Source organism: Nannospalax galili, unplaced genomic scaffold (assembly GCF_000622305.1).
Source record: "Nannospalax galili isolate Female #2095 unplaced genomic scaffold, S.galili_v1.0 scaffold83, whole genome shotgun sequence".
Classification (NCBI taxonomy): Eukaryota; Metazoa; Chordata; class Mammalia; order Rodentia; family Spalacidae; genus Nannospalax; species Nannospalax galili.
The window spans coordinates 3,058,382-3,068,415 of NW_008352659.1; positions in this window are offsets into that span (position 1 = coordinate 3,058,382).

The window sequence follows — 10,034 nt, forward strand, 5'->3', positions numbered from 1 at the left end:
AAAAAAAAAGGAAAGAGAGAGGGTAGGGAGAGGAAGGAGAAGGAGAAGGAGGGCGGGGGTGTGGAAGAATCCAAGGAGATTGGCATCCCTGTTTAATGATTTCAGAATGGTTTTAAAATATTGAGCAATTTGGGGGCTGGAGAGATGGCTCAGTGGTTAAGAGCACTGACTGCTCTTGCTGAGGACGTGGGTTCGATTCCCAGCACCCACATGGCAGCTATGAACCGTCCTTAACTCCAGTTCCAGGGGAACCTGAAGCCTTCTACTGACCTCTGCGGCATTGCACATGGGTACACTCACATACGTGCAGGCAATACACTCATAATACACATAAGATAATAAAATATATTTTTTTTAAATATTGAGCAATTTGGAGCTGATTTGTTGATCATTGCCAGTGATGTCTAAATGATGAAGTGAGAGAGAAGAGGGACAGACTAGGGTGGAGGAAAGGATGAAAGAAATAAATAAGAAACAAGAGTTTCTGATCCAGGGTGTTTCTTGGAAGCTTTTGGAGCGAGGGACAGGGTGGGCTGTCTGTCCTGAGTGTGAAGTCTAGATACTGAGAAAACAAAGCAAACAAAAACCCCAGATCTGACTGGAAGTTTGAATTCTTGGGAAGAGCATCTCAGCAAAATAAACTTCCCCCTGTTGGACCATATTGTTTCCCACATACATCAAGCAGGCCAAAATGGCTAGGGCAGCAGGTCAGTGCCCAGCACTTGCTAGCATGGTGCCATGACGCAATCCCCAGCATCACAAGAAAAAATAAGAATTAAAAAAAAGAGGCAATTTGGGTTCGTCTTTCTCCTTTTTCACTAACTGATATGTTCTGGTTGGTTGGTTGCAGTGGGAATGCATTTGAGGTGGGAACCATGTTTTTGGTGGAGTAAAGAGTAGGAATTATGTGTTCACTGTGGTGAACCAAAGTGACCAAGTTCAGGTTCTAAGATGGAAGTAGAGGCAGAGGGAATAGATCAAGTTGGCTCTTCTTTTTTGAGACAGGGTTTTATGTAGCCAGGGATTGCCCTGGACTCATCATATAGCCAAGGGTGACCTTGAACTTCTCATCCTCCTGAGTTCTGGGGTTACAGGTTTGTGCCACCACACTCAGTTTATGCGGTCAGGGGGAACTACCACACTCAGCTTATACGATGCTGGGTAGTCACCACACCCAGTTTATGCAATGTTAGAGACTGAATCCATGACTTTGTGCATGTTTGGCAAGTACTCTTTGAGGGGCATTGTCAGCCCCTTTATAAATTTTTTCCTTCCTTTCATCTAGTCCTTATGGGTTTCTGCTTCTTGGTATCAACATTGTCATCCTGTTTGACCTCAGATGCCTTTTGCTGGCAGCTGCCTGAGCCTCACCATCCCCTTCTTCCTCCTCTTCCTCCCTCCCTTCTTTTACTACGCTGCCTGCTGCCTGTTCCTCATGTTTCTTGTTGGCATTATTACTAGTTGACATCTCCTCCATCTCTGCTCCTTTCCTTTAGGTCCTTGGTGGTGATCTATGGGATGATATGTCCAGGACCTTGTTTGACATAGTGGGACATGCCAGTGACCAGATGCTGTGGGTTAAAAAGAAACAGAATGGCTGGTCATGGTGGCACATGCCTTTAATCCCAGCACTCAGTAGCAGAAGCAGGCAGATCTCTGTGAGTTCAAGGCCACCCTGGTCTACATAGTTCCAGGACAGCTGGGGCTACAGAGAGACTCTGTCTCAAAAAGACAAAATAACAACAACAACAAAAAAAAACAAAAACAAAAACAAAACGAAACAAAAAAACAACCCAGAGTGTTTTCAGACTCTGTAGGCAAAGCTGTGAGTGTCCAGGGCTGTGGAGGCAGCTGCAGCAGGAGCTACCTGCAAACACTGCAGAAATGCCTTTCAGAGCTGCTCTACTCCCAGTCTGTCCTCTCCAGCACTTCCAGCATCCCAAACATTCCTTCCAGCTACCCTAAAGAACCTGATATCACCCCAGATGAATGGTTGAGGTTCCTAAGCAGATAGTGTAGGGCCATCTACAGCCATGGATTGTGAACAGTGCCACCTAGGACTTTATCTGTCTATTGGCCTGTGCCTTGTACTTCTACTTTATTTTGGTTACTGAGCATGATCTGTCTTGGAATCAAGTCAGAAACTGTGGGCTCCAGCCAGACCCTGCTCCCCCTTCCCAATTCCTGCCATCAACTTGCCCAGTTAAAAACATTGTTTTCACCGGGTGTGGTGGCGCATACCTTTAGTCCCAGCACTCGGGAGGCAGAGGCAGGTGGATCTCTGTGAGTTCAAGGCCAGCCTGATCTACATAGTGAGTTCTAGGACAGCTGGGGCTACAGGGAGACCCTGTCTCAAAAAGACAAACAAACAAACAAACAAAAAACCACATTATTTTCATCTTCCACTCCTCCTCTTCTAGAGGTTGGGTTCAGGTAACGGAGTTGATAGTTAATCTCTGTGCTTCAGGACTAACCTCTCTGTCTGTCTCTGTCTCCCTCTATAGATAGATGATGATAGATAGATAGATAGATAGATAGATAGATAGATAGATACTTTTTGGAGACAGGGTATTGTGTAGCCCAGGATGGCTTTGAAGTTGCAACATAATCAAGATTGACCTTGAACTGATTCCTAAATATTTTCCAGAATGCTGTGGTTACCTGTGAGTCATACCCAGCTAGGACTCAGTCACATAACTGTGTATCCCCATAGTGCTGTTGAGGAATACTGTCTGAACATCTCCCCTTTGGCCTGCCACACAGCCAGTCTTAATACATTTGTGGCAACTTGTTTAAGAATAAAGATACTGGATCTTTGTTCAGATGACTTAATATGCTACAGCCTGTCAGGGGGTCTATGTGTTTTCTATAGCTGGAGAATAAAAAACAAATAATTTCACACACATAATTCCAGATATGATTACTCTCTCCCACTCATTTGGAAAGTGCAAAGTGCTAGAGTTGTGAGGAAAACTCAAAGGCTTGCTGCTTTCTCCGATGTAAGAAGGAGGTTTGGGCTATCTCATAGGACTTTAAAAAAATTTTTTTACTTTTATTTTTTTTGAGACAAGGTCTTGTTAAGTTTCCAAGGCTGATTTTGAACTTGAGATCTGTCTGCCTCAGCTTCCGGAGTAGCTGGGAATGCCTGGCTAGGTGACGATGGAAGTGGGAAGCAGGAGGATCAAGAGTTCAAGGTCATCATCATGTACACCCTCTCTCAAACAAACACAAAGAATAAGATGAATTAGTCAAAGAATGTAGCTGGGTGTGGTGGTGCATACCTTTAATCCCAGCACTCAGGAGGCAGAGGCAGGCAGATATCTGTGAGTTCAAGGCCAGCCTGGTCTACATAGTGAGTTCCAGGCCATCTGGGGCTACAGGGAAACCCTGTCTCAAAAAGACAAAAAAAAAAAAAAAAAAAAAAAGGTTGCTTATGGACCACATTAGCCTTATAAGGTCCCTTTCAAACATGTTCCCTCTCCTGCCTCCAGTTCCAATATTCCTTTTTAAAAATTTTATTTTTAGCCGCACATTGTGGTACATGCCTTTAATCCAGCACTGGAGAGGCAGAGACAGGCAAATCTCTGTGAGTTCGAGGCCAGCCTGGTCAACATAGCGAGTTCCAGGTCACCCTATCTCAAAAAGACAAAAAAAAAATATTTTTATTTTATGTGTATGAATGTTTTGCCTACATGTATGTAAGTGCACCTGTATCATGCAGTTTACCACGAAGGCCAGAAGAGAGCATTGGATCCCCTGGAACTGGAGTTACTGATGGTTGTTAGCTGCTATGTGGGCACTGGATATCGAACCTGGGTCCTCTGCAAGAGCAGTCAGTGCTCTTAACTGCTGTGCCATCTCTCCAGGCCCCCAGTCTCAGTATTTCTTAATCATTTATTGAATGGTGTGGATCATCTGTGGCCGAGCCAGGCTTCCGCCCTCACAGAATCACAGCCTGTGGTGTATTTGTGGGATGGCAGGAAACATGGGACTCAAGGTCCGCAGCTCTCCCTGTAGTCTAGGCTCTCTGTCCCCTCTGCCCTCCAGTCTAGGAGGGGATAAAACAATTCCAACAAAAAGGTAACACTGAGATCAAAGATCAGTGATGCTTAATGAATGGAAGCTGGGATTTTGCCAAGACATTTCTAAGGGGAGGGGGCTGAGCTGAGAGTGGGCTGTGCTGAAGGTGGAGCCTGGATCGGAGCAGCGCTGGGATTGGTGGGTTCTCTAGGGCGTGTCCAGGGTGGGCGCTGTCAGCTTGTATAGCCAGCAATGCTTTAGAATTTCCTCACTTTGGCAACTAGACAGATAAGTAACTGGAGATCCCACATGGCTCCCAAAGGTAAGTTTTTGTTTGTTTGTTTGTTTGTTTGTTTGTTTTTGGTCTTTTTTGAGGCAGGGTCTCCTTATAGCTGACCTGGAACTCTACGTAGATCAGGTTGGCCTCCACCTCACAGAAATCTGCCTGCCTCTGCCGCTAGAGTGCTGCCACTATGCAGGCTCGAAAGATAAGCGCCTTTGGTGGAGACCAAACCATTGCTTTGTAGCTGGCTTTTTCCTGATTCAGCTTTGGCAAGGGGTGTCCAACCTTTTGATATTGTGAAAAGATGTTTTTATCTACAATTTTATTAGCCACATTCATTGCTATCCTAGGATACAAGCGGGCTGCAGGCTGGATATGCTTGGACCACCTCACTCCTGGTCTCCTCTCCTCTCTCCCCTCCCCCCTCCCCTCCCTTCCTTCCCCTCCCCTCCACTCCCTCCCCCTCCTCCCCTCCCTCCCTCTCTCTGTCTCTCATTTTCATCTCTCAAAAGTAGGCTCGTAGGATGGGGACAGTTCGTATCATCAGTATAACTTTCTGGCTGCTGTACAGTGAAGTAAGTGGTGGAGGTAGTTTCCTAGAGGCTTGGGTAAAAGAACGTGTAATCACATGAAGGGATTTCTCCTAGTTTAGAGCTCTATGGAACTTTCTGCAGGTAAAATGATACGCTTGGGAACCTCTTTGAGACAGTGAAGAGCTGGATGTGGTGGAGGGCAGAGCAGAGCATGGTGGGTGGGATGAGATGATGCCAGGTTGTGTGTAAGACCTTAGGTTTAATCCCCAGAATGGAAAGGTGGGGACTTAGTGGCACAGTGCTTGCTTAGCTGGCAAAGCTCTGGGTTTGATTTTCAGTAATGAATAATAAATAAATAGTTTTTAAGAAGAAAGAAAAAAGGCTAATCAGATAGCTGGGCGTAGTTGCACAGGCCTTTAATCTCAGCACTCAGGAGACAGAGGCAAATGGATCTCTGAGTTCCAGGCCATCCAGGGCTACATAATGAGACCTTGTCTCCAAGAAAAAAGCTAATAGGATCAAAATTAAAAACTTCAAGCTAAAGAGTTGTACTACTTGAAACTGCGATTTAAAGGAAGTTTTAAAATTTTATTATTAGTTTGTAATTATGTGTACATGTGTGTGACTGTGTGTGGGTTTGTATACATGAGCACAGTGCTGGAGTGACAGGGTGCTGTGAGCCAAGCCACCTGACTGGGTTCTGGGACTCGAAATCAGGTTCTCTGGAAGAGCAGCATGTGCTCTTAACCACTGAGTCATCTCTCCAGCCCCAAACTGGTTTTTAACATCTTAACCCTAGAATATGGAAGAGATTTTGATAGGGAACTTGCAAAGTCTTGGGGTTCAGGATCTCATTGGGTTCAGGAATTTGCAAAGTGTCAGGGTTCAGGGTCTCATTGGGTTCGGGAACTTGCAAAGTCTTGGGGTTCAGGGTCTCATTTCTTCTTGATGGGCCCGACCTGGGAGTAGAGAGCTCTGGAGTCCTCTGAAGCTATACTCACCTGGCAGAGTTCCTCCTGCATACCGAGGACCCAAGCGTCCATGGGGCATGTGACTTGAGGCAAAATCTGGGTCAAAAGACCTTCAGACAGTGGTGATTCGATTGCAGTCCCTTTGGGAGTTGGTCCTCCTTCCCTGAGGGTACTGAGGATGGAACTTAGGCTTGTGTGGGGAGCCATCTTCACAACCCAATTGCAGTCCCTTTGGGAGGTGATGTCCTCACTGAAGGTGTGGGGGACATAGGTGGGCCCCAGAGGTTCTGCTTCTCACGGTGTGGCTGTGGGGGTCACAGAGAATGCCTCTTGCCGTTGCGGTTTCTACTCAGTTTAGTTAAAAACCCTATGGGGTTTTAAATTGTTGAATGTACACAATTGCTTTGCAGAAATTCAGGGATCTTTTTTTTTTTTTTTTGGTCTTTTTGAGACAGGGATTAAAGGTGTGTGCCACCAGCTCGTGGGAACTTTTTATAGGGCAGGGAACTTTTACAGGGCAGGTATATGGGTCAGTTGAAACTTCATACCATGGTCAGTTGGTACCCCAAGAGTGCTATGTTCTGAATGAAGGGTCTCTTCATTCAGTAGTGTTGCTTTGAACTTGGCGTCTTATACCTGTACTTCATGCTTGGAAGTCTTGTGGGATTTTTATTTTTGCTGTTGTCCTTTTGAGACAGGATCTCCCTGTAGCCTCCAGCTGGTCTTTGTAGCTTTGTAGAACATATGGCCTTAATCTTAGAGAATTTGCCTGCCTCTGCCTCCCAAGTACTGGGATTAAAGGTGTGTGCCACCAAACGCAGCTTTGTTGGCTTTTGAGACAGGGTCTCATTGTGTAGCCCTGGCTGGCCTGGAATTCACTATGTAGACTGGGCTGACCTTGAACTCAGAGATCTGCCTGCCTCTGTGTCTCGAATGCTGGGATTAAAGGTCTGGGTCACCAAAAAGAAATCTATTTATTTGTATGTGTGTGTATCCATGTGTGGGTATGTGCATGTAGTGCAGGTGTCCATGGAAGCCAGAAAGGGTGCTGGATCCCCTGGAACTAGAGTCACAGGCAATTGTGAGATGCCTGATATAGGTGCTGGGAACTGAACACCCATCCTCGGGAAGAGCAGTAAGTACCCTTCCCCCTTTTTCTGAGACAGGGTCTTCCTGTAGCCTCCACTAGCCTAGAACTTGCTATGTAGACCAGACTAGCCTCAGTCTCAGAGATCTGCCCACCTCTGCCTCCTGAGTGCTGGGATTAAAGGTGTGTACCACCACACCCAGCTTCTTTTGTGGCTTTGGTATTTTTGAGACAGGATCTGTTTGTAGCCCCAGCTGGAACTCACTATGTCGACCAGGCTGGCCTTGGTCTCACAGAGATCTGCCTGCCTCTGCCTCCCAAGTGCTGGGATTAAAGGCATGGCCATAACACAGGGTCTCCAACTGAGAAACTCTTAAAAGTGGGTGGCTGGCTGGGTGTGGTGGCTCATGTCTTTAATTCCAGCACTTGATTCATGGCACTCAAATCTATGAGAGATTAAGGCCAGCCTGGTGTACATAGCGAATTTCAGGCCATCTGGGGTTACAGGGAGACCATCTTAAACAAAACAAGAAAAGTGTGTGTGGTGCTGGTGCCTAGAGAGATGACTCAGCAGTTAAGAGTATTAGTTGCCTTTGTAGGAGACTATGGGTGCACTTACCTACATGCAGGCAATACACACATACACATAAAATAAGAATAGAGAGAATAAGGTTTAAATAGCTTTTATGTTCTTACTAGAAGATAGGAAAAGAATTGAAGCTTTTAAATCATTAATGAGGAAGATTGATTTTTGAAGAGAGTGATACTGAACAACAACGAAGCAAGAGAATAAGAATACTTGTTTTAGGGGCTGGAGAGATGGCTCAGTGGTTAAGAACACTGGTTGCTCCTGTAGAAGACCCGGGCTTGCATCCCAGCACCCACATGGCAACTAACAACTGTCCATAACTCCAGTTCCAGGGGATCCGACAGCTTCTTCTGTCCTCCTCGGGCATTGCACGACACAGGTGCATGTACCTACATGTAGGCAATACATGAATACACATAAAACTAAAAAAAAAATTTTTTAAATGTTAAAAAAAAAAATAACTAAGAATGGATCTACCATTTGATTTGGTTATACTCCTTGGCGTATACCCAAAGGACTCATCCTATTGCGAAGACACTTGTACAACCATGTTTGTTGCTGCTCTTTTCACAATAGCTAAAGAGATGGAAGCAACCTAAGTGCCCCTCAAGTGACAAATGGTTAACAAAATGTGGTGTATTTACACAACGGAGTTCTATTCAGCTGTAAAGAAAGATGAAATAATGAAATTTGCAGGTAAATGGATGGCATCTAGAAACTGTTATACTAAGTGAAGTAACACAGACTCAGAAAAACTAATGGTGTATGTTCTCCCTCATGTGTGGATCCTAGCACCAAATCCTTTGACATTCCAGGTCCTTTTAATAAGATGATGCTATACAGCAGTCCTTTCTGCATGAAATAACTACCATCATCACGACTTCAGCTGAGCCTGATCGCTAATCATCACAACTGGGCTTGTTGACAGTTGTGCTCATTTATTAAAGGAGGGTCAAGCAGGGTCATTGGACCTCACCGCATTATCCAATCACTCTTCCCAGCCAACTCTATGGAATTTGGCCCTAACCACACATAGCCTCCTGGATTTGGGGAGGACTAAAGCCCAGACTCAGAAGAACAAGTGATGCATGTTCTCTCTCATTTGTGGGTCTTAATTCCAAATCCTTGTAAGTGATTATGTATCCAGACATAACTACAGGAACCAGGATAATGAAAAGGAACCAGGGAGGTGAAGGAAAAGAAGGACCCCCAAAAGAGAAGAACAGTAAGAAACAGATGTTAATAGGGGAGATATGGATAAAAATGGGCTTATTTTAATGGGAAGAGGGAGGGAAGATTATACAAGGAGACTTGGGGATAAAAAGGGAAAGAAGGGACTCAAGAGAGGTGGGACCATAGGAGAAGGGTATTAAGGGAGAAATGAGAAAATGGGGGCACTTTAATTGGGGAAACCATGGTGGAAGGATTAGACAGTGAGAAAGATAAACAATGCCTAGCTAGTTTTATAAAACCAGAGGGAACCATGTTAATCCAATAACCTACCGACAAATTATACATACAACTAGTTCAAGGAACAAAATACATGTCTAGTCAAGTTTACCTGCAATATTTGTTTTTTTACCCAAGTTTTATCTGCATAGCACATGATAATTAAAAGTACCAGACTGGTGGAACTAACCTTATTGGATGTTTCACAGCCATACTTTAAGGCCCATACTAATGTGGTCAGAGGGATATAAAGGACAGTTTTTTCCCCTTGCCCTCCAAGGTAGACCAAGTTCCAGGAGACTATGGAACATCTCTCAAAATGTCCTGTAACTGTGGTGAGTCACCTGTGCTCTTGTTCAGGAAGGACATGGAGACCCCACGAGATGGACTTGAACCAGTGTCCAGTCTACAAATAGGAGGGTCAACTTAGAGGAACCATTTCATTCACGCTTCCAAGTGAAACCAGACGTGGTCTAACAGGACCTTTGACTTATCTTCACATAGATTTTTAAATGCAGAAATGCTTTGTGTTTATTAGAAAATAATCAAAATAATGACATAGGGCTGGAGAGATAGCTCAGTATGTACACTTCCTGCTTTACAAGCATAAGAACCAGATTTCACATCCCCAGAATACAGGTAAAGAGCCTGGAGTGTTGTTCTGTGTCTGCAGCCCTAATGCTGATGAGATGGAGACCAGAGGACTCCTGAAGTTCACTCGCCAGCCTGGTGTTGAGCTCAACTTAGTGATGGACTGTATCTCAAAAGAAAATGAAGAATAATATAGGAAGACCCCATCTTCAAAGTCTGGCCTTGACAAACTTGTGTACACATGTATGCACACACCTGCACATACATATGCACATATATATACATACACCTCACACACAGTATATTAACCAATGTCTTTATGTAATCTCAGCACTGAGCAAACTAAGTCAGGGACTATGAATTTGGGTCCAGCCTGGGCTTCCTAGTACGTTTCAGACTAGTCTCAGTGGCATAAGACCCTGTCTCAAACAAAAGGAAAAAAATAAGCAAACAATGGACCAAAGGATTTTGCTCAGTGATTCGATGCTTGCACAGCATCTTCATGGATTTG